At 40.4% G+C, this 24932-nt stretch overlaps 1 long non-coding RNA gene across 1 annotated transcript; it reads left to right on the top strand.

Moving 5' to 3' along the window:
- The first annotated feature begins 2451 nt into the window (after positions 1-2451).
- On the top strand, positions 2452-7175 carry LOC141967012 (uncharacterized). The gene is made up of 3 exons (XR_012634641.1): positions 2452-2807; positions 5114-5209; positions 7021-7175. It is a non-coding gene; the product is annotated as an uncharacterized LOC141967012 (long non-coding RNA).
- The last annotated feature ends 17757 nt before the right edge of the window (positions 7176-24932 follow it).

The following is a 24932-nucleotide window of genomic DNA, read 5'->3' as shown; positions in this document are numbered from 1 at the left end:
TGCGGGTGAGCCGGGGCGGTGCGCGGGCGCGGGGCGGTGCGCGGGCGCGGCGGCGGGAGCTGTCCAGCAAGGGCCGGGCCGCGGGCGCTGCGCCTCCCGGCCCGGGGCGCCAAGCAACGGCCGCGCTGCTCTTCGACACCGGGCGAAAATCGGGGACTGTTTGTTTCCATCTCCTGTACACTTCACAGAGTTGCACCAGCCTCCCGGAGCAGGAATGAGGGAAAGGGGGGGACATGAGTCGCTCTCCGCTTTATGAGCGTCAGCGCACGCTTAGGGCCCCCGTGTTTGTGCTGAGCAAATGTGCTGCAGCCCGTGATGCCCTTGGCTCAGCTCCGGAGTAGATGCCTCTTGCACCTTCAATCCCTCCTGAAAAGGAAATACAGATCTCTTTTAGCTTTCTGTAAAACTCTCTGTAATTATATTATAGTTTTTAAAGGCTTCATTGTATCACCTGTGTGAAATGAGTATCTGAAGAAGCTATCTTAATCTCTTTCTGCAGGCTTTTCTCAAGCATCCTTCTTTCCCCCAGAAGCTGTCCTAGGTCTTAAGACCCTTCCATCTCACCTCCCACTGGTAAGCCATTAAGCTTTAAGACCAAAACACAACACATCTGCTCTGCTTATTGTGTGAAAAGATAAGGGATAACTATATATGAGGGATCAATTATTTGGTTGTAATTCAACAAAGTATGGAGCCCTATACCAAAATTTAAATGCACACGTTCTCCTGGGATTACTTATATGCTTAAAGTTGGGCGCACACGCATAAGCAGTTTGTGGAATCGGGGCCTAAAACGGCATGCTGCTGCTCAGTATAAATTATACTTTAAAGCTCATTCTCAAGCACCATGGTAAAATAAATCTTTATCTTAGCTACTTAGTACTAATGAAAAACAATATTATCGGTACTTTTCCTATAGCAATTCACTTAAAGAGAAATGTTGTACAATTACAGAGAATGCCTAACCATGCTTCTCGATCAACCTGATAATTAATAGGAATAGAGAAAAAGCCCCGTATTTCTGAGTGCTGATCAGGCAGCAAAGGCACTCCAAACATCTGAAGAAAAAACAGTTTGTTAATTGCTGTCTAGACAGTTTATTGCTGCAATAAGATCAAAACACAGAATACTGAGGTTTGTGGTATGAATCATGCAGACTAAACAATTGTTTTATTGCATTTACAGAGCACTTGATTTATAACACAGTCAGCTTGGTAATAAAATTCCTCCATTGTATATCCTGAATAATTTCACCTCTTTTCACATCTCTCTGTTTTAATTCTATATCAAGATGGTTTTAAAATGTCCGGATGGAGAGGGGATTACCATCATGTGTATATAAAGTCACTTATCTCATTCTCTGTTATATCGTCACTGAACGTACAGCATTCAGCTGAGCCTTGATCAGCTGATGGTATTGTGGATACACTGAAGAACAGATTTATTGGGCTGCAGTCTGCAGTGAGTGCACTAGAGGGAAAGTAAGACTGTCCCATTGCAAGAGGTTTCATTCCACTTCACATTCAGCCAAAAGGGATCAATCATCAGGCAAGTGACTTTTTTTTAATCTTTATTACTCTACTTTTTTTTTTTTTTTTTTTTTTTTACTGAGAAGAAAGATTCATCTGTCCGCTTCTGTGGGTATCTCTGAGGTAGAAGGGGAGTTTTTCTGGGAACCAAGAAACTTTGGAGATGATGGAAAATCCTCTTGTCTTTATTGAGCCCTGAGCTGGACTAAGGGAATAGTTGCACAAAATCTGGGTCTGTGCAAAGTGTCAACTTTCCCTGGGAGCATAAAGTGGTGTTGCCTGTGTCTTTGTATAAGACATCTTTGTATTTTTTCATTTCCCAGTTTTGATGAATTATGACCATCCCAATATCCATGAAGAGCAAAGAAATAATAGACAAGATTGTAGTTCTGGAGCGAAATCAAACCAGAGACCTAAATTCTGAGAATCCTAATTTCACAAATTACAGACTGCAATCTGTACAGCAAAAATGTTGCCACTGACTTCAGTGGGTCACCTTTGCACCTACAAATTTAGTGAACTGTTTCTTGATACATCTGGGGGTAAAGCAGGATGATATTTTTCACTTTATAAATGCCTGTTTACATAAGAGTTTGAAGTAAAAGCTGTTTGGGTAAGTTTAGATAAGTATCTTTGACTCAATATTGGGGGAAATAATCCTTCTGTAGAGTAATCCCCTGATTAAGAAGATCTGTGCTGTCTCATTGTAATATCTTAACTTGAATACTGTCACTGTAGTGGTATTTCAAGTTAAGCTCTTTAAAAGGGCAGGCCTACCAGGCCTGACTGGTAAAATATATCTGAAGTGGAGATATCTTTGCATGTGTCCACAATTGGCTTCACCAGTAAAAGCTGATATTCCTGATGGTCAAATGAAATTACTTCTAAAATATCCCTGTATCAAGACTGTTCTCTGCACATAGCTTCTGTATGGACTCTTCATTATCTTCTGGTACAAACTGCACTCCAGAAAAATGACAGAAAATGCTCTGGTACAAATTTTTACTCCTGGTGACCACCTTCATGATGTGTGAAAATCAGTCCTGGCTCTCTAAAACCTCCCAGTAATACCTTGCCTGTCTGCCTTGTAATTCTCTTTTCAGCTCTGCAGGAAGACTAGAGAGGCTCTGTTTCAAGCTGTATCTGGAATGCCAGCTTCCACCTAAGGCAGAGCTTACCTTTCTGAATGACCTTAGCACATGACAAGCCGAATTTGCAGGAGAGAGATGGTCCCTGAGAAGTGCAGAGGCAGGAGTGTGGTGCAGAGGAAGAGCCAATGTGAGTAAAGTTAGGACTCTGGGTACCAACCCAGACAGTCTCTGTCTTGTGACTGATCCGACAAGCTTTGTGTTTCTGGAAAGCAGGAGTGTCCAGAGCACACTCAGATGAGGAGCCTGTTGAAGGCTGGGTGTTCTGCTGGTGCACTTTCGAAAGAGACCCACAGGTTCTTGGAGACCCAGACACACTCAGACTCACAACCCAGTGAAGAAGGGAAAGGCATTCAGGTAGATACTATGTTCCCCAGAATACCATCTCCCCAGACCTCTATTCTTTCTTCTTTAAATGACAAATAAACAAATACAAGCAGAGAATGAGAAAGTGCCTTTTTAAATAGTTGGTTTCTTTAAAAAAAAAAAAAAAAAAAAAAAGAAAGGAAAAAAAAAGTAGCAATAGTCTTAGACAAAAGGAAACAATAAAAGCCACCATGATAGAGCAGGGCAAGACAGGCAGATGGGCTTCTAGCAGCATAAATCAATAATTTGCAAACAAAGAGATATAAACAGAATTCAGTAATCTTGCAAGCAATCCAGGAACTGATCATTTAGACCTAGAGATTTTCATTAATAAAATTGTAAAGTAAATCTATAATGTTGGTGTCGATAATGCAGAACTATAGTTTTCCAGTTTTGAAAGTTCAGATAAATTATTTGGTCACTTTCTAACAAAAGAGAGAATCTCTTGCTGCCTGAGAGGATTTGGCACTGAATTGGCTGCTGCGAATAGCAGCAATAGCTCTTTTCAGAGTCCAACTTCTACACAAGTGTTTCTTAAAGCAGAGTAAATATTTCTAGAAAGTGTTTCTTGGTTTTGCATGTTAGGACACAGGCCCACACTGCTCAAGCTACCAGAGATTTTTGATACCAATTCAGGCAGCTTTCTCCTCTGGATGTCTAATATTTTATGTGTCACATGATGTCAGTCACCAGCAAAATTTGTAGTACCATTCCTGCATGTGTTGCCCCAGATGCTCTAGAGTCCGTTCTCTACTGCAGAGGACCTACCTGGCAGCTCTTACCCCACCACCACCAATGGCCAAAATGCGCTGACAAGAGTCAAGGTATTCTTATGAAGAACTTTAAGAGAAAATTATGGGATTTTTTCTTGCCCACTTTTCAGCCTAATTTTGGCTCACTGATCCCCGATGGCCTTGAATGTGTTATTCTAGAGAATGACCTCCCCCACCTGCTCGGAGTGTGAGCCCAGGCAGGAGGGCGGCACAGATGATCTGTCCTCTGGTCCAAAACTGTCTTCAGGACAAAAGAGCAGAGGAATTTATGGTGGGGAAAGACAGAGTGAGAGAAAGATTATGTCTAGGGAAAGGCACCAAAATGTTGTAGTAACTGTGAGCAACAAATGTAGGTGCTGAAAGACGTCATGGACCAAAGACCCGGGGAGTTATAGCGCGACAGCATGTGTGTGACAGCCGGTGCTCCTCTGGCAAAGCACCTTCTCTCCCATCAGTGCAACACAAGCTGTTACAAGCACACATACTCGGGGGCAATCAGCCCTTCATGCTTGCTTTTACATGGCTTTAAATGCTGTTAGAAGTATTTCTGTCGTTTATTGCTACTCAATAAAGTTTTATCTTGTGAAAGTCATGATTTATTTACTCCATCTTGCAGAACAGACATGTGCGCTCTCCCACATCAGCACCCCTTTACCAGATTCATAAAATGTGTTAACAATTCATTTAAAATTCATATACAAGCCAAGTACAGTTCCTTCACAAAGCTGCACCAAGTAATATAAAGCAGCACGTGCCCTGACATATGGCACACTGTCAGCGTATGCTCTTAAGGTCTCCCTTGGCTGTAAGTACTTCAGTGTGCTTTTGTAATGGCTCTTGTGTCCAGCCAGTCAAACAGCATCTTTACATTTTCCAGTTATCACAGAACTTTTGTTAATTTTCCTTCTCAGTTACCAGCAAAACACAAATCATATGAATAGTTAGTTTAGAGAGAGACTGGTCAAGAGTTTATCTCCAGCCTTTCAGTTTATCAACTGCCTGTTTAGCAGAGAGCTTTCACCTGCCCAGGCCAGATGCAGCTTTTTGCTGGTCTATGCATGAGTTATGAAAGCAAAAAGGTAAGGTGAGAATCAAAATGAGGGGTTTTATCCCAGTGTGCCCCTCTGGGAAAATTATCTTTGCCTGTAGCTCTCCCAACAGTCCTTCTGAAAGCTGCAATCATCATGTGGCTTCAGTGACCTTTTGCTAATGGCTGAGAAATATCTCTGGTTGTCCCTTTTTCCAGTATATTTGGTTTTACTGCAGTGTACCTGCTCACAGCACTGATATTTTCCAGCAACACAGGACCCTGGCTCTGAACCTGACCCAGGAACATCTCACCTTCAGGCACCTCGCAGCAAGATGCCCTGCTTTCAGCTGCAGCCAGGTGAAGGTAACTTATGGGAACACAACCTCAGACATTGTAATCCTCTGGTATCTCACAATATTTGCATAATTCCCAAGCCAATGAGCCATGAGAGATTTGTGATATCTCTGCAGTGTGCTTTTTCCTTTCTATTCCTATTTTAACAGGGCCATGCACTGGGAAAGACAGCCTGATGTTTCTGAATTCCAGAGGGAAAACTATTGGCAATTTTGTGCTGACCTAAACAGTAATGATAACATTTTGGGGTGTGGACAGGACCCAAACGTGTGCTTCAAGCCCTAAATGTCATTCAAAATAGGACCCAGCTGGGTGGCTCTGCTCCATGTGAAGTTTGTAAGAGTCTTTGCTGCATTCCTCACAATGTTGCTACACACATTTGTGCAATATTTGGCTTATTTGTGCAACATAATTAATGAAACATGTCTCATTGGCACCAGCATCCCTAGGGACTCTAGAGCAAATGGGAGCCTTTGAAGCCTTAAAGGGTCTTAAAAGCAGAAAATATTTACCACAAGTTTATTAAACCAAGCTTTACTGGTAATAAGTTAGCAGCCTGTAGACATGCCCTTTTCTTGAGGAGCTGACATTAATCTTTTAGAAAAATACAGTAACAGTTTACAGTGTTCATAGCACCTTTCAATCTTTCCATTCACAAGCTGCTGATGCACTTTGCTACCAAAACCTCTAAGTTTGGTAAGGTTTTCTTTCCCAAGGCAGGTCCTCTGCAGAAAACAGCAATGAGTCAAGGGACTACTGTCCATATGCAATTCTGAAAGTCCATGAATGACATCAAGGCTTACACAGCACTTACAGGCGCATGCGAGCAAAACCCCACACATAACACCATCATGTTATTCCTTTTCCCATAGCCACCAATCCATGACACTGGAAGGATTGTAAAGACATTGACCCAGAGTCTCAGTAATTGAGCTGGGGGTGGCTGATATGTCCGTTCTGTCCCTACATCTGCAGTTTAGGTTATATGATCTTACCGTGCCATTTCAAAACCACAAAACACTGGGGTGGTGGTGGGGGGGGTGTTTACGGATTTGCACATCCCTCACACTGCACCATTGTATGGTAAATTATATTGGAGCCTCTCCTGAGCTCATTAACAAAAAGCTATTGTTTGAGGGTGTTATATATCCCACGTGCTCTGCCCAGGAGTTATATTTGTATCATGAAAGTGTTGGCGAGTTCATGAGAACTGTTTTCTAGTATTTCTGTTTGGGTTTTTAATGACATTTGTGCAGGTGCACAGCTTAAAAAAGGGCTCTTTTCTCAGTCCACAGAGTTGTTCCAAAATTCAGCTGGAGCAGCAGCCGTTCCCAGCAATGCTTGATTTTTAACAGTGGTCTCAAAATTTTGTGTCACATCACCCAGCATTACTCAGTTTTATTTATTAAGGATGTGTTTGAGTTTCTTTCCATTAAATAGAGTATATGAGCAGGGGCCAACTTGTGCAGTTCAGTGGGAGCTAAATCAAATCAAAGGCAATTGCACTTGATGAACGTACTAATATTTGCACACATCCTCTTCTCAGTCTAAATGCTGTCTTAATAAATGATTAAGTTGTATTGCATGATCAAGCCTTACATGCCAGGCAGTATATTCTTCACTATGTTTGTCATAACCTGATAACTACCCAGAAGGTCCAAAACCTGTGGGCTGAACTGTGGCATCTGTGACTGTGGCTTCACAGCAGAAAGGGCTTGGTGACAGAAAGGGCTTAGAGTGTTCTTGCCCCATTGCACCTTTCCCAGTTCCCATCCTGAGCTGCCTCTCTATCCTTTGTTTTTTGTGTGTGTGTTTTTAAGATGGATCAGATCTCTGAACTGGTTCACAGACTGATTTCACAACTAGATGGGCCAGCACAGGAAGGACTGTGGTGCATGGAAGAAACAGCGTGGAGGGAGTCCTGGATTACTGGAAACCACAATTGACTCAAAACTCGCCGTAACATGACTCCTCAGATAAGGTTAGTCATAGCCTGCAACGTGCAGCTGATGACTGACCCCATGGGAGAATCGCTTCCCAGCAGCATTGTGCAAGGGACTGATACTCTGTCTTCCTAAATCCTGGAGGGCCGAAGCTTATTTGTACAACAAACAAGGCCCTGTTGGAGTTTACCATGCAGAATTGTCCCTCTCTAATATAATTCAGCTGTGTATGTATTTCATTCCAAAGAAAATATAGCTATGACTTCTACTAGGTTCCTTCATCAGTGGCCATTATATTAGTGTTAAATGTTCATTTGACTTATATGTGTTAAAAGAAGTGCATTGGGCATGATTCTGAATATCTGCAAATCAGAGGTGAATCATTTAAAATATTGGGAGTTACGGGCACAAGCGGGATCCAAGTCAAGTCACTTGTCCTGTTTGTCACACAAACACTAACCCTTTATAAATCATTAATTTCCAGACTGTTTATTATCCAGGGGAAGTAACAAAACAGTAGTATCACATAACACATCCTAAGAATGCCTTGTTCATTTTAAGAGCAAATAAAACTAAATAGCACCAAGTTGTTAGTGATGACGCAGCCTATGAGACCAAGCTGAAACACAAAAAGGCGTCCTTAATCAGGCCGAGGCTGCAAAATAAACAGGGGAATGGGTAAAAAAAGAAAAAAAAAAAAAAAGTTGGACGAGTGACTTCACATAGACTATCTTCACATAGATATTCTTTGTTTACTGTCACATGGAAATTGCTCCTGCTCATTACATGGTGGGGCTTTCACCGGGGACGCTGCCGCAGTGCTATTAGAGCTTGAATGGTTTCCACAGCTGCTGCTGCTGTTACCCTTAGCTTTCTCTTAGCTTCCTTTTCTCACAGGAATAATTTAACACCTATCCACAGGCAGATAACAGAGCAAAGCCACCGTTTCAAAAAATAATCACCAAAATTAATTACTCCGTCAAGAGAGCAAACTTTTTGTTGTTTTGTTAGCACGGCCCCTTCTCTAATGTGTTTGTCATATGTCGCCCAGGAGCACTTGTGATGAGGTAACGACATTAATTCCCATCTGAAGATGAGGCAGAGAAAGAGGCGGAGTGATGTTTATCTTTGCTATAACTTCACTGAAGTTCACCCTTCCGAGCAGCTCTGGCTCCAGGGGCTCAGAGTGGATCTGGCCGCGGGGAGAGGATGCTACAGCCCACAGACACTGCCAAGGCACAGAGACTCAGTCCTGTACAGTGTTCCAAAGTATCATGACAGGGTTGCAAGCAGGAAGATGAGAGATAAAATAGGTGGAAATTCTAATTTATTTCGTAGGCTTTCAATGGATAGTGCTGACAGTTGAGAAATGCAGTTCGTTATTCCTTGCAGGTTTGCTAATACAGCAATGCCAAAACCCGGACTGTCAAACCTACCGGCACAGAAAGTATTGGCTTTTTGTCAATTTAGCTTAAATGACTGCCCACTTTCCCTAGTAAAAAGTCCTTTTCTGGCCAATATTACAGAGTTTATATCGAGCTGGCTTTTTCACTGGCGTTATTTGTCAGTAAAGTACTGTACTTCTAAAAGTGATGTTAGCAAAACTGTAATCCAGGCCTCCCGCATTATTTTGGTCCATATGTTATTTATTTTATTCTCTTAAGGTTCCAAAATACTATATATTTACAGTAGCCCTTTAAAGTTATTGTTAGTTACAAAGTATTAGAAACATAGTTTCATCTATAAAATGTATAATTATATTAATCTTTACCATACTTTTTTAACATCATAGAGGAAATATTTTAGTCTGATGAATACCATGGGCATATAATTAGTACTTTATACCATAAACTAGATTATAACTTAAACAGTCCACCCTGGCTCCAAAAATCCTTGCAGATTTTAATTCAATTGCTGCACTTTATCTGGATGAAAGCATCTGAATTAAATTATTATTATTATTATTCAGCGTGGATTTGTGCCTTTATATAGGTTAGATGTGGTAGTAGTTTTAGACAGAAGTTTAGTGGAAGTCTCAAATTAAGCATTTGCATCTATATTTAGGCATCTACCAGATTTTAAATGCTGAACATTGGATTTTTCTAGCTGAGGTTTGCCTAAACTAGGGTTTAATGGGAGTCAAGACTGGACAATAATGTAAAGGGAAACTAATTTTTGAGGTATTTCTGAATTTAAATGGGAATTGGACACCTGACCTTCTCAGACTCTCTTGAAAGCCCTCTTACATGTCTATCTGTATCATTCAATGCCTAAATACCTTTCAAAATCTGGCAGAACACTTGGGATAAATGTTTAATGGTAAACCAAATAAAATCTTGTTCTCTTTGATTTGTTCTTTCCACTGCTTGAGAAACTTTTAGGTATTTTTGGCACCGAGACATTCCTTGAGGTAGATCTGTCCTTTTTAATTTTAGCTGAAGATGTTAGATGTGGTTGCAATTTAAAGATGTTTTAAAAATGGGCTCCTGGAATTAGCCATGCATGTCTATATTTAGGTATCTCACAGATTTAGACCCTGAACGCCTGGTCGGGGGGATTGATCTTCTGCGGTTCCTCGCTCCAGCCGAGGGCTCCGCCGGGCGCGCAGCCTCCGCAGGGGCTGCTGCAGGAAGCAGAGGCAGGCCATTTATTCTCCTATTACAGAGCCATTCCTGTGTTTATACCATCTTGTTTAGCTTACTCCTAATGCACATCCTAAGACGTACCTCTAATACACATCCTAAGACATGTTTATGAAAATTCTTTATAAGCAAAATATTTTACTTCCATTGAGTAAGTTCAGATACAGAACAGCCTCAGCACTACAGGCTGTTCCACCGCACTCCTGCTCTCTCCCTGTTCATCTTTTATTTAAAAATTCAGCCTTCAGCCCACCCACATTACCCCAGCAAGACCCAATAATTGTAACATATGGATTCTTGGCCAATCTCATGCTGTTCTTGCTAACATGTTTGCAAGTAGTAATTATTCTTCAGAAGATTAAATACTACTTAGAGCTGCAGAAGGTAAGTAAGTTAGCTGGAGAACGAGCAACTTGGGTTTGGACTAATTTTGGGGTTTAATTCTTTAAACGTTTCTTCAGAGCAGATACTGTACCCCTTTATGAAGCACATATTCCCAAGGTGTGATCCTCCACTGTCTGCTAATTGGGAAATCCGTTACATCAAATGGGTTTGAATCAATAGCATCACTGAACTGGCTAAGCATCAACACCACGTCTTGCTCTTAAAAGGATCTTGAACATTTACAGAGCCCACTGACTCCGTTTGTGGGTGCTCAGCACTTCTGAAAATCAGGCAAGAAGCTTTTAAAGATTAAACAATAGCACAACTCCAGCAGGAAGTAAAATAATTTAAATTTTGAAGGGAGACACATAAAAAGGGGACATGACATTCAAGAGATATTTTATTATATTAGACAGCAAATTCATAGGAAATGCTTTTTCAGTGAAGTGATTTATTGCACTGTGGGACTCATGGCCACCAAGACAAGGATTTTAAAAGTTTTGTGCACAGACTGGATGACAGAACTATCTTTGTTTAACTGTTATTACTAATGGCATTTCTGCAAGGGTTGTTTGACCTCAGGCTTCAGGATCTAATCTACACTCTGATTTTCAGGTCAAGACAAAACCCAATGTGGTGGCTGATTATCTTGCATGGTCTTTTACACCATCTTCCCTGAGCATCAAGTAATGTTCAATATCAAAAGTGGTTATTGAGTGAGACAGTCACCTTCCCCTGCCCCTGGCTTAGTCCCACATGGTCATCTCTGTTGTCCTAAAATCAAATTTTGGCGTTCAAACCCTGCAGGAAAGGTACTGTGCAAATGCCTGCAGAGAGATTCTGTCTCTAAAAGATAGACATAATGATCTCTACAAGCACAGCAATAACCAGCTACTTAGATAAAGTTTTCTTCCCTGGATGTTACGATTTGTCCCCAGAGCCTTACTCCACATGGACCTGACCTCACATGCCCTAATCTCAGATTCATCAGGATTCAGGTGGGTGCCACTTGCCATATTGCTGAACTCAGCCTTCTCCTGCAGTATTTATGTTTATTCTTTCCTGAAACAAAAATATGTAAAAATATTCTACATGCTTTTAAAACTCATAAATATAATGAATCAAAGGCAATTTGGCAAATCTGTTTTATGGCTAGAGGCCCATCGTGGATCTGCCCACTTAGTTAAAAATCTTGCTGAGGCATCTCTCTACCTCCAAAGAATCTGTCACTTGGAGCCAATCGATCATGGTGATGTCTCATCCTTCCCTAGCACTAGAATGCGTGTTTCTTTTCATTTGCCCATTCCTTCACTTCCTGCCATCTATCTCTCTCGAGATTTCTTTTCCTTATTTTTAATACATTTTCCAAATTGTATCTCCACAATCTATTTACCTGCTGTGACCATCAGTCTAAAACCAGAAAGAGACTGAAGCTCATAACCTCAACAGGCTGAAATCTGATTTCCTGTGCCTGTTTTATTCACATATCATTGATATTATCTGGAAAACTGAATATGCACAGAGTTTGGATGAATAATTTCACATGAGAGTGAGATAAACACAGCATTATGCCTCATAGGTATTCGGATGGGAAAAAAAAAACAACACAAGCCAACCCAGCTATTAGCTTCAATTACTCCAAAAGCTCCAAAATTACCTTAAAGTTATCTGAGATTTTAATATATATAAATAGATATATATATATACACACATACACACAGAGAATATATATAAATACTGGAGTTATATATATGCTGGAAATACACATATACATATATATATATATACACACTGGACATATATATATACTGGAAATGTTCTGTTTACTTTCTGGGGGTTTGTGACCTTAGGATGAACCCCACAGGGACCCCACATTTTCAAGCTTTTCTTTATTATCACATATTTTAAGATTACTTTACAGATCCACAGAAGAAAGGCTTCTCTTAAAACCATTTGTTTCTCTAGGAACTTCAGTTCTAAATGAAACATCAAATATCGTGGGAGTTAGTAACCTGAAACCAAAGAGTTTGTATCAAGAAACTGCTTGATATGAACACTGAGTGCTCTGAATAGTAGTCATTCATTTTCAGAAGTGCCATCAACTGGCCATATAAGCACAGGTTCCCAAAATTATGAAAGTTTGTATAAATATCTCCTCGAATAAGCACTAGCGAATTGAAACTTTTTTTCCTCTTTTTTTGGACATGCATGGATGGAACTTCCATCATATTTCACAGATACACATAATTACACGTAAGGCTTGATTAAATAAAATCAGGTTTTCTTGAATAAATGTTGAAAGCAGGGGGTAAGGTAGAAGAGAAGCTGGTGGGCGTTCTGGGGCCAGAGCCTCAGCTGTTACCTGTTACACTGCTGCTCCTGGAGCCCGCTTACACCCACCCCATCACACCCACAGCTCCCGACAGTCCCCGAGGAAAGGTTTGGAGGGTGAATGTGGGAGAAGATGCTGTTCTCTGGCTATGGAATAATAGCATAAATGAATAGCTGGACAACAGGTGAATTTATGGATTACTTTGTCCGTGCCCTCTTGTATTACAGTAGCATGCTTTGGCTAGTCTGGGTGCTAGTGAGCTAGTAAATCAGCACCTTCAGGATTTTTCACTGGTGCAAATCCACTGCAGAGCTACAGCAGAAATTGGAGGGGAGGCTGCAGCACCCCCCTGGGACAAGCAAATCTGGTGTTTGTGCTGTGACATGATCAAGTCCTTCCTTGTTTCATGACATTTCAAGCCCTTCTTAAGTCTTTATCTACATGAAACCTTATTCTGGAGTCACTGCTTCTGATGATTAACTCTCTGTAGATACCTAAATATTTGAAAAGCTGCTTAACCTTGGGGAACACCCCCAATGATTCACTGCAAAGGGGGGGTGGGAAGAAGGGTATTTTTAAAATAAAAAAGTTGTGCCTGTACTCTACAACTCCACAATATGAGGTAAATCCACTCTAACCCAGGAAACTGTATCCTGGGTTACTCATTCAGAGTATTTCTTCCGAGAGGCTGTTTGTTTGTGTAGGGCTGCCTCAGGGTATTACACCAAAATTCCTTGTGCTGAAGCAACTCCATTTATACATGCAGGACCTGAAATATCGCCCAGCCAGGCAATGTGCAGCTCATCAATATTACCCAGTAGCTGCAGATGTAAACCCAAATGCACCTGAATTCAGTTCTCTTTACACACCACTCTAGTAATGCAATTAAAAATACAGAGAAACAAAGTTGGAGAGATAAATTCCTATTGTTTATACTTACACAAAGCATCCAACAGACCTCCCCCTTTCCTGGAAGAGTTACAGAATGGATTAATTGAGCTTCAGGGTGGCTGATAATTACATAATTGCAGACTAATTTCCTCTTTCCTAGAGGTGAAGTTACATTGGTGGCAAAAAAACCTGCACAGCCTTCTCAAAAGCAGAAAACACTCCTGAACACGAGACCTGATCCTGTGCAGGGCTGTATTAGTGAGAGTCTAATAAAGGGGAGACCTGAGTGGCACAGGTACTGTGGATGGCAGGAGGCTGCAGCCCATGGCTGGCACGATCCAGCCCCACATGCCGCCCCTCCTCGGTGGATGGACCCACAAGCATTTTTTGTGGCTTTGGTCTGAGGAAATGATCCAGCTGAGCTAGCAAGTTTTTTTTACTGGGTTATTTTTCAGCCAGTGCAGCATAAAAAGAACAAAAGAGAGGTGGAAGCAGAGGCTGGTTTAGCCATGATGCCGTTTAGTGCTGCTACTCAAATGTCATTGAACTAAACTGGGAGGCTTTGGCTCTGTGATCATGAAAACCCTGTCTAAAGACTTGCTGCCACCATCCTTCCTCTTCCCATCTCTGGCTGGAAACAGGGATGACAGCAAGTGGGTATTTTGGCTCATCCCAAACTGTAACTTCACCCTGAGAGAACACACCAGGTCTCCTGATTGCAAGCACTTGAGCTTTGTCATCTTCTGTGTTTAAACAGCCCTGAGTACACTGACTGCCCAAAATAAATAGCGGGTGGGAATGAGGGTGATAGACTGTTCCCTGATTATTGTAGGTGGTGATACCATTTCTGAGAGTGACATTAGCATTCAAAATTCAAGCTATTCAGCCTTGATTTTACCATTACTCACACTGTGTTCAGACAGCCTCTCTCCTATGAAGCCTGTGGGTGTAAGGTGGGTGAGGATGTGCCACCTCGACACAGAGTTCCTCTTTCATTATGTCATACAGAGGTAACACCCTGCACCTTGATGACACATGATCAGGTCTTTCAACCCTCAGGCAATAACTTTATACCTTCTTTGACATGGCTGAAGGGATGATAAATATACATGCATTTCTTAAGATTACTTCAGGTGGTCTCTGAAGGCCTGAGTTCTTCCTAACCTTTTGCTTCTTCCAAAATAACAAAAAGATTTCTCAGCCATCTTAAAACCTATCAGGTGGCCTATAGCTTCAGACTCAAATTGCAGCTTGAAAATGTTTGTAGGAAACAAGTCTGCAGATGTATTTAGTGTATGAAAAATGATTTTCTAAAAAGCATACAAGATGTTCTATTTCACCTAATTCTCTGTATTGATTTCTGTGGCATCATCTTCTTCCTTCTCTTTTTCTTCTTTTAATGCATTTCTATTTCTTCCAAACACACAAAAACCTGCTTCTTTTATGAAACGGAACAAAGAAGTTTTCCTTCCCAATCAGTAATTTCGTTTTCTTTTGTAATTGTAAAAAGAAACTCCTGAAAAATCAATATATTGTTGCCCAGTCATACACAATCAGGAATGGAGCAAGCTTAGTAAATAAAGGAAATTGCAATTTTTCCCTCTCTTTGGTCACCCTTTAGTACACACAAGGTGACTGCCAATCTCTTCAGTGCTTCCCCCCCCCCTCCCCCACGTATTCTCCCCTCCTCCCTAAAAATGTAAAAGTTAATCTCAGAGATGAAATTTTCTTGGAGTCCAAATTCCTGATGTCCTAAATTACAGCAACCCCCACCCAGAAGTGATTGGCTCTTTAAAGTAATCTGACCCCTCTCAATTAACTAGCACAGAGATAAAGATTGCTCATGTTAAAGTTGTCACATAACACCAGGCTTAGAAATTGGAAAATCTCAAATAAAAGAAAGATACCTGGTTGGCTGTATCAATAGTTTCAACATACATCAATATTTAGATACAATCTACTCGCTTGATGTGCAAAATTGAGTGAATTTATGTACCTAAACCTAACAAGGGCTTCTTGTCGAATAACCACTTTAATTAAAATGTATAAGAGACCATTTACTAGTTGAAGCTTTGAGAGAGCCAAGATCTGTGTTGCTCTTTTTAAAGCACAATTGTCATCTGCAAAATATACACACGGAGTTTTGAAGCTCAGATGTGAGCTGCCTACAAATCCAAGGGAGGCAGAAGAAGATGTTTTACTGACTTGATTTTCACCTACAATTAAACAGCCACACAGGGTAGGCTAATTTACACTGAAACTTAATTGCAAACATAAATCTTGTGTATACGAATGACATATAAATAAAACCTCTCCTAGATATCCATGATCTGTTTCACAAAGGAGCCAAGAGTCCCATATCTTTTTTTCATGGTTATAGGTCTCACTTTGGGACACGGAATTACTTTAATGCATTTGTCTTCTTCCCTGAAAATACCTAACTGTGAGATGTCAAAAAAATAAATCAGGATTCAATTCGTCCTGGAGTACCTTTAAACAGAGATGCTGTTAACAATTAATCAGCAAAAAGAGTGTGGGGAAACACAAGCATGCAGGTTACAATTTATTAACTGTAATTCCAGCTTGTTTGAGCGTCCTGTAAAGGTGCTTTGCTGCTCTTGAATTTGGGTGGAGGGAGCCAGGATTGAGTGTTATACAGATATAGGTCAAGGAATTACAGATTTGCTGAGGTGATTTTTATCTTCTAAACAATATTTCATGGGTGGAAGGCACTTTGAGACCCCAGGGTTGAGCAGTGTACAACTGGATGAATGTTCTTTATATTAGTATCAAGTTTTTGAGGAAGCCCAAAGGTAAAAAAAGAGAACATCCAAAAAAGAACAAAAAGTTGAGTGTTCCCCCTTAAATTACCTCTTGCATAACAACTTATTTCTATATAAACCTGAATATTTGGGGGCTTTTGAGAAGCCTTGATAAGGATATTGAATGAGGCTGAGATGTGGAAGGCTCAAGAGACCTAAAGTCATTTCAAGCCTGGACCAGAGTGGAGCACCTTCTCAATAATGTTGATACTTTAAGGAGGTTTATACTGAAACAGGACTAGACATCTTGAAGGTTGAATTTTAATTTCACTTTGTCACATGGCTGGTCAGTTAAGAGGCTGCTAGACTTTTGTTTCTCTTCCACAAAATACATTCTCTAGGTTTTTCCTACTTGCGTTATGAGCCTGCTGTTATTCTGATAAGCCTGTTTATGGTGTGACCTACTTAACCAGAGCTCTGGTGGCTGGAGGCTCACAGTAGTGCAGACTAAAGGCCACAAACAGGAAAAGATATCATATAAAAAAAGAAAAGTTTTCAGGCTTTTGTCCTTTACATGCTGCAAGGTGTCAGGCACTGAACCAGCCCGGAGACTATTGTTCAACCAACTGCTCTTTTCAAATGGAAATGTCTGCAAAAGCCATGTCAGCAAAAGGAATTCTTTGCTTAAACTGTGGCTCCTAGCTTATATCCTACAATAAAACCTGAGGCCTATTAGTCCATACTTAGGACTTGTTACCAGGTTTTAAAGCTCCTTTCAGGCACAGTTTTAGCCTAATCTGACTGTATCACTAGCATGGGCAAGATTAGGAAACTGCAAGGTTATGTTGCCTTTGACTTGCGAATGTATGTCAGAAGTCTGGTTTATAGTTTCCACCAGTGCAATTGTCTTTTAAAAAATATCTTTTCTGCAAAAGGCACTGGAGTGTCACGGGACTAGCTACGTCCACACAGGAAACAGGATCAAGGATTTCCAAAGGTCTGTTGATTTTTCAGCTTTCATGCTCTGAAGATGTATTTCCTTTGAAGTGTCTCAAATAGGGTAGTATCCAATTATATTTGTAATCCCAATCTAATTCAATCAGGGACTCCAATTATAGCTGATCTGTCTCTTAATCTAGTTAAAGTCTGTACAGTAGACTGCACCTTAGCGAACATAACTAAATTAAAATTCAAGATGTTGAACACTTGTAACCAGGGATAACCAAGTTACAGCCAGAACTAGCTAAAAAGTGGGAGGTTTGCAAGGAAAATGGGCATCTTCCTTTAATGTCCAAACTCTGCCTCAGTTCTCCTTGCAGCTCTCTGCCAAGCTTCTAATTACAAAGGGCCTTAAAAAGTACTTTTGGGCTGAGCCAAGCACAACAACTCGTTTAATCTAGTTGTTTTCTTCCTCCCAAATGGTTCATCCCAGCTCCCCAAGCAGTGGGCTCAGGAGCACTAATGCAGTGCCACTTGCACAAGTGCATCACCTTGCAGCTCCTCGGAGCAAGTGGCCTAGCAGCTGCTTGGCATCTTACCTGCTCACTGTGTGGCCATGGCACACCTGGAGCAGCCAGGTAGACACCCAGGTCTTGCACAAATCTATCCTCACCTGTGCACATCTACAAAAAAGCCTTACCCAAAGAGCTTCCGTGCAGCGTACATTGAGGGACAGCAGGTAGGTGACCTGAAATCACGTGATGCACCATGGTTATCGTGTATCATTTACACTACTACAGGGAATAATCAGACAATGTTAAGGTTCTTGTAGGTATAAAAGCTGACAGATTGTAAAAGAGCTGACAGGGGAACTTTACAGACAGCAACAGCCCTGAGACCGTCGTGCTGCATTCCCGTTAACTAACCAACGTTAAAACCAGCAGGTCCTAAAAGAGTTTGATCAGACAGTGTGGATGGTTTGTTTTACAATGAAACAACTGAGCTTCATAGACAGGAATGCTTTAGGGGTTTTTTTGGTTTGGTTATTTGGGTTTTTTTAGATTTAGACCGCAATTGGCTGGCTGAAGTGACTTTGGCCAACAAAACAGCAAAAATGTCCTATTGTGTTTAATCATACTTGGGGGCAGCTATTAAATTTAATTAGTTCTGTCCCAACTGCCAGTTGCTTAGTTTCAATGTATTTACCCACCAATTTCAGGCTCCCTCTTTCAATTTTAAGGGCTGTACTTAAGCTGCCTTGATGAAGATTAAAGTCTGTTTCAACCATTTTGGGAGACAATCTATGAACTAACACTCAACAATCATTTCCTTTCCTTGAAGAAAAAAACTGAGTAGCAATACTGTCTCTTGCTGAAAGCGGTATCTGACAGCAGAAACATCTTGCAGAAAACGTCAGTTTACCTCGGTTTAGCCTGAACTTTCTGATGAAAGACTTGTTTAGAAAGGCACATGCATTCTCTTAAATGCAGTAATATAGCTACATGGTTATACAGCATCCAGACTGAATAAACACTCCGAGATTTATAGCATTATTCCTGTAGTTTGATTTTTTGGTAATTAATCTTCTTGTGTATAGAAATTCAAATGTGATTTTTCAGTTGTCCAATCTAAGTAGTGATAGGGAACAATATCAAAAGTATAGTCTTAACTTCAGTGGGCTCATTCTGCTATGGCATGTCAACATCTCTACGAAAAGCCAGAGAAAATTCCTTTAATTATTCATTTAAAAGAATGGTATTGGAAATTTAATCAAAACTGGAGATAGGCATTTAATTCAAATTTTCTTGAAATAATACTACTTATGACAGACAGAATATACTACCGTCTTCAAGTTTTGATCAAGAATTGATCTTTAGGAAAGTTGGAATGAGAAGGAAGGGATGACTTTCTTCCAAACTTCACTCTCTGTACAACATCTATAATTTGTGAAAATAGGATGCCAGTCACAGTAAATTGTGCAGATGGTGAAGAGCTATCACAGTATTATATCCCTTCCATTTCCCCCCTCATTCCTGGTATAAAGAGCGGAGTGCTAAGATTGATCACTTTAGATATTTAAGTCATCATTCTGCAACTAAGCTAACACTTCACCAAGAAAAAAAAAAAAAAAAGCAATTAATAGATTTTTGTCCTTTTTTCTTTCAGGCTGTCATTTGGATAATTTTATGTTGACTTCATTCTATTAATGGTTTTAAGTGTTAATGTTTTGGTTTGTTTTTTTTCCTATTGCCTTCCAACCATAACAGTTGAAGACAGGGGGCTTGGGGATTTTTCAGTTGTTAATTTTTGCTACTTTTTAAACTAAAAGCCGAGCTATCAAAGACCAGATGGCACCTCCAAAACCTGCTACTTCTCTGAATCTCCACTAACAATTGGTTGTCGGTCCCTCATTAGGTATGGCATGAACCAAATTCATCCACATGGAACCTAGCCAAATTTAGTACTGGGATGTAATTGATAAAAGTAATTGGAAAAACTGCTGTAGCAAAATAGATGGAATTAGGTCTACAACATGGGAAAAAAAAAGTTCTTATTAATTATAGTCATAAAAGCAGAAAATGAGAGCTAATTTTACTAAGTAAAAGACCCCTGCTAAGTGGTATTTTGACATCTGAAAATAATTCAGTTTCGATCTTGGTGCTTCACTGACATGAACAAGGAAATTCATAATTCTCTCTCCGAGCTGTTGTTTCAAGCTGTCTCCAGACAGACGATCGCAGACCGCTGAGCCCAGTTAGCAGATTTTCTTTGCAACCACCAGTAACACAAATCTAGGAAGAGACTTTTAGAACCAAGCTCAGTCCTTTGCTAGGACAGGCAACATGCTCCATGTGCCTTTCATGAGCTCATGAGCTGCTTTTTAGAATAACATAATGGCACAACGTATCAATAAATTGATTATGAAGCAATACTACATGTGATTCAATCATGATTATCTGAGAGGATAAGGATACAGAGGGAAGTTCTCCTAATTTGTTACCTGCTAAGTTGTATTTAGCATTGCCATCTGATTAAGTATTTCACCATCACATTCAGATATGACTTGGTATTCACTGAAAAATTTATACCTGATAATCAAAACCCATTAGCCTTGTTCCTAATTCTGAAGGGATTTACCACATGCAAACGGCAGCGCTGATGGACCAGAGGCAGGGACTGCCAGCTCACAGCAGTTATTCTGAGACCCTTACACCACTGCTGGCCCTACATCCCCCCTGTAAAAAGGGATAATAATTAGACATCTCCAAAGGCTCCATTACAGCTTAGTGCTAAAAAAAAAGGTTTGTGTACCTTGTCTGGAAGGAAACGATCTCACAGGATTCCTGTTACTATCTGTGATGTATCATTGGGTCATGAAATTCACTGAAGACAGCACCACAAAGACAAGTTACACTTCCCTCTGATCTTACGTTTATTCAAAAGCAAGTAAGTGCTTGAAAATGAACAAATATTGCAGAGTAGAGGGAATGCTGTTCACTTAACATGCAGTTAATCCATTCCTTAAAATACTTGGTTTGTATTCTTGGGCGAAGCTGGATCTCATTCTCCAGGTTGCATCTGTCATCTAATACAAGATATTACAGGAGGACACTTTTCATGTTGTGAGAAATAGAGCTGATAATGTTTACTTTTCTGTGGATGAAACGCTTGGGCATTTTAAGAAACATCCAGAGATTTGTTTGTTTACCTGCCTAGCCCACATGCCTCTCATTCCTCCTGGCCCAGAGCCAGTTGGTGGTTCTTTCAAAAAGTTACATACAATTCCTATGTTATTCCCCCCCGCCCCTGCCTGGGAGAGGTAAGGTTTGAAAGTAACTTGCTTTCCACATCTTCAGTCAGAGGCATTTTTGGTAAAATGCATTTTAGATGCAGCAGCCGAGAACCCATGGGAACCAGCAGTCCATTAGCTGCGTTAGGAATACCATTATGAAGGTGGTAGCTCCATAGTGTTTATAAAATATTAGAATTGGCAGCATTGTCAGCCTGAGTACAAGAGACTGTGTTTACAAGAGGGAGGGTAACTACAATTTTTTAGTTGTTACACCCCTTTCTCCTTCACCTTTCCATACTGTAATGGAGGTGTGAACTCCTCCTCCCCTCTTCAGTCTCATCATCAACGTCTAAATATTATTCCTAAAATATAATAATAATGCAAAATAATGTAATCTCTTCACAGTAATCCCAGCTGAGGGAGCTGGAGTGAACAGTGGGCGTGGGGCAATTAGACGACTCTGCAGAGTCACAACCACTAAAGCAAGAAGGCTTGCTGCTATCAGAAAGTTTCAGAGAAGGATAAATAGCTGCTCACATTTAACAACTAGTTATTAACTAATAACAGTTCTGTCATGCTTTTACATGGATGCTGTGTTTGTTTACTGGGAGGAAAATATGAAACTGTTAATAACACCTTGGTTGCAGCTCTTCATTACCGTTTTACTTAATATTTTGGCTCTTAAATACTTAGGACTGAGTGTCCAAGGGAATTCAGTGCTTAGATCCCTTTAGGATCTTCAAAAGAACTGGCATCGAAGATTTTAGCACAGTGTTAAAAAACTGGAAGCAAGTTCAGAAGAGTTTCTAAATTTAACCTGAAGCTTATTCATGAACAGGTGTGACCCTTAATTATATTGGCCTGCAAATACATATAAAGTAGGATCAATTCTCTAGTAAGGGTAGTTGTATTTGTATTAACAATTCCCACACGGAAGGTACTTAAGATCTATTGTGGCTATATTAACTGCAGCTGTACTAAAAGCATCAGTGGGTCAAGAAGCAAGTTGTTCCCTGCGTAGTGGGCTAAGGAAGCCTGCTTCTAAAGGTCTGTGTGCTACCGTTCCCCTACTCCTCTGTGTTTTCCCTGCTCAGACTAGTATCTACAACCCATCTGGGAGGCTTGTGCTAGTGCATGTGTGTACAGATCTGGAGCAACAGTTAGGCTGATGGGCCAGCAGTGCATACGTGCTGTCTGGCTTGCTGGCTGCCATGTGGCTAAGATTTGAACCATAATTCATTCTTTCAATGAGGACATTAATTTGCATCGTTCTTCCCTATCCAGATGCTGATTGTCACACAATTTGCATGAAGTCATGTCTTTGAAACTGTTTTCCTACTATCAGATTTGACTGAAGTGGTCAGCAGGTTCCAAAAAGGAAGATGGATGGATGGATGGACCAGGGAAAAAACATAACCCTTATTTCCATATAAAGTAGGAAAGAATAAGTCCCTTAATTACCACAGTTATAATGGTATAAAACTGTTTAAAGATTTTGGATTCAGTCAGAGTCTAGTGTGGAGGAGTCTACACGTACTTACCCACATGCAATTTAACATATTAACCACTTCCGAATTTGAATGTCTGGGTCTCTGCATTCAATCTTGATTAACTGGCCCAACAACGAATGTTCATTACTCTGATTTACGTTGCCTACAGATCTACGGTTAACTTCATATCAGCAAACTTGAGGCTTTCCAAACATGTTCCAAGAGGGTAACATTCAAGTCATCTTCCGTGTAGCGGAGATAAGCCCTGAGAGCCTACACTGGGAGATTTATCTAGCAGTGAGCTGCAGTAAGGAACAAGGGGAAGAATACAGGAGTAAAGTGTGCCTCAAAGTATATTAAGATTTCTTTTTTGCCCTTCTCCTCTACATAAAGATGTAGGTAATACATAGCAACTTAGGAAAAGGCATTTTTATTTACATTTAGATTCTGAATATAGAAAAAAAAAATTAACTATGTTTCAAATTTTTGTGTTCTTCCCAGCAATAAACTGACCTGATCAGAGTAGGATAGCACAGGATTTAAGACAATGTTCTTTACCTTGGTGGGAGTCAGTAAGTGTGCATATGGAGATATATACACACATGTATATACAACATATATACATCTCTCCACAAACATCAGATTTTCCACAGTCATAATTTTGCAATGTAATTCCTGAAGAGGGGAAGTTCTCGGTCTGGGCAGAGCTGTGGTTCCTGACCCTGGCAACAGTTTCTTGTGGCAATAAGCAACACCTGTTCCTAACACACAGCGTTAAAAAAGCTTCCTTTTATCAACTTTGAGAGTGGGGCTGGGCTGCCGTTGGAATTATGCCTATCAAGAATGATGCCTCAGCTCTGTTGGTGGTAGAAGATTGTTCCTCTGGACTTTTCTTAAAAAAATAAATAAATGTCAAGCCAGAAAAGGAAGCCTGCTATTTTTCAAATCCAGAAGCTGTAATCGTGCTAATCCATATGATCGTGTTAAAGCCAAGCACCATGCCTTTTGCATATGATGTAATCATTCAGTGTAACCTATTTATAACCACCGCTGGCTGGGAACACCTTCCCAGAAAAATATAATCAGGAGAGCTTTTCCTTGACCACATTCCTCCTCTTCCTCCCTGTTTTTCAGTCAGTTGTTCTCTTTCTCCTACTTTTGCTGTCTTCCTAGCCTTAAATACAGCAACATCCCTTGCTTTTTTATTTTTCATTTTAAACTAACGCTTTCCACATCTTCTATTTTTCAGTGTGTTAGAGCCATACTGAGTGAAATCCCAGTCCTCTGAAATCAATACCAAAACTTTCATTGATTTCATATAATATATTCTTTTAAATTCAGTACAAATGCTCCACATGAGTCATCTATTTTAAATATGGATCTACTGTACAAGGCTGTCTGTCTCTCAGCTTGATACATAAAACAGCATGTTTAATAAATTCGCTGGTGTGGGTTGGTAGCATTATGTGTAATAAATGAAAATCTGTTGGTTATACTGAGCATATCAAGTGTAAAAGGAGAAAATTCATCAATGTAAATATCTATCTGTGGATCAATTGGTATCAATCTTGTTTAACAGTCTATTTCCTCAGGACACACTTTGGAAACAAAGAGCATTTCAAACTGCTGGTTAAACAAACAAATATATAGAAGCTCTTTGGGCAACATGGGGGTGGAGTAATCACCAGATAAAAATGGTCAGCGATTTTAAATACCCGTTAATCTCTTCTATTTTATATTAGTAAATACGGAGTTTCTCTTGATGTAATGTGTCCCTTAAAGTGCATCAGTGGTGGGGGTTTGTAAAACCATTATTTGCTTGCAGAGGAAAGAGCAAGGAAAGTGGCCTAAAATTTCTCCCCTGACCTCCATGTTCAGTAACTGTCCAAGGAGGAGGGTTGATACCTTCTGCTCTACGATATTTTACCTCAGGTTTGTACTATCCTTAGCTAAATAAAACCCCTTATGAGACACTATAAAAACAAAACCAAACCCCAAGAGGATTTATAACTAATTAGATCATGATGCGCTATTTACCTTGGTCTACAATGTTGACATCCTTTCATGCCTGTCCCATGCAAATTACAGCTCCCCCTTCTTCTAGCATCACCAAAAAAAAAAAAAAAAAAGACAAAATGTTGACCAGTACTATGGACCCTTGGCCTGACTGTATGCACAGGCATAAACTTTAGAATAGAATAAATGTACAAACCCCAGGGAATTTTGCAAGGTAAAACTGCCAGTAAAATGACTGGTAAAATGAGACTGTGGGTGTTGTGCAACATTCTGTGGCAATTGCGTGGCGTCTTAGGTACCATTGTTTCCTCCCTCCACCTTCCTGCTACCTAGCATGGTTTGGGTTTTCCATTCTACATCAGCCTTCTGACACCACCACCCCCCCACCCCCATCTCAGATGGATGTTTATCTTCACGGCGGCTTTGCAGTGAGGGAAATGTCATCCTCAGTTCACAAGTGGGAAACTGAGGCACGGACCCTGGTAAATTGTTGCTGGTGAATGCAATGGCAAGTGCATACTGAGACTGACTTCGGCTGAA

Source organism: Athene noctua, chromosome 16 (assembly GCF_965140245.1).
Source record: "Athene noctua chromosome 16, bAthNoc1.hap1.1, whole genome shotgun sequence".
In the NCBI taxonomy this organism is placed as follows: domain Eukaryota; kingdom Metazoa; phylum Chordata; class Aves; order Strigiformes; family Strigidae; genus Athene; species Athene noctua.
The sequence above is the reverse complement of the archived record's forward strand: the minus strand, read 5'-3'. Positions and strand labels throughout refer to the sequence as shown.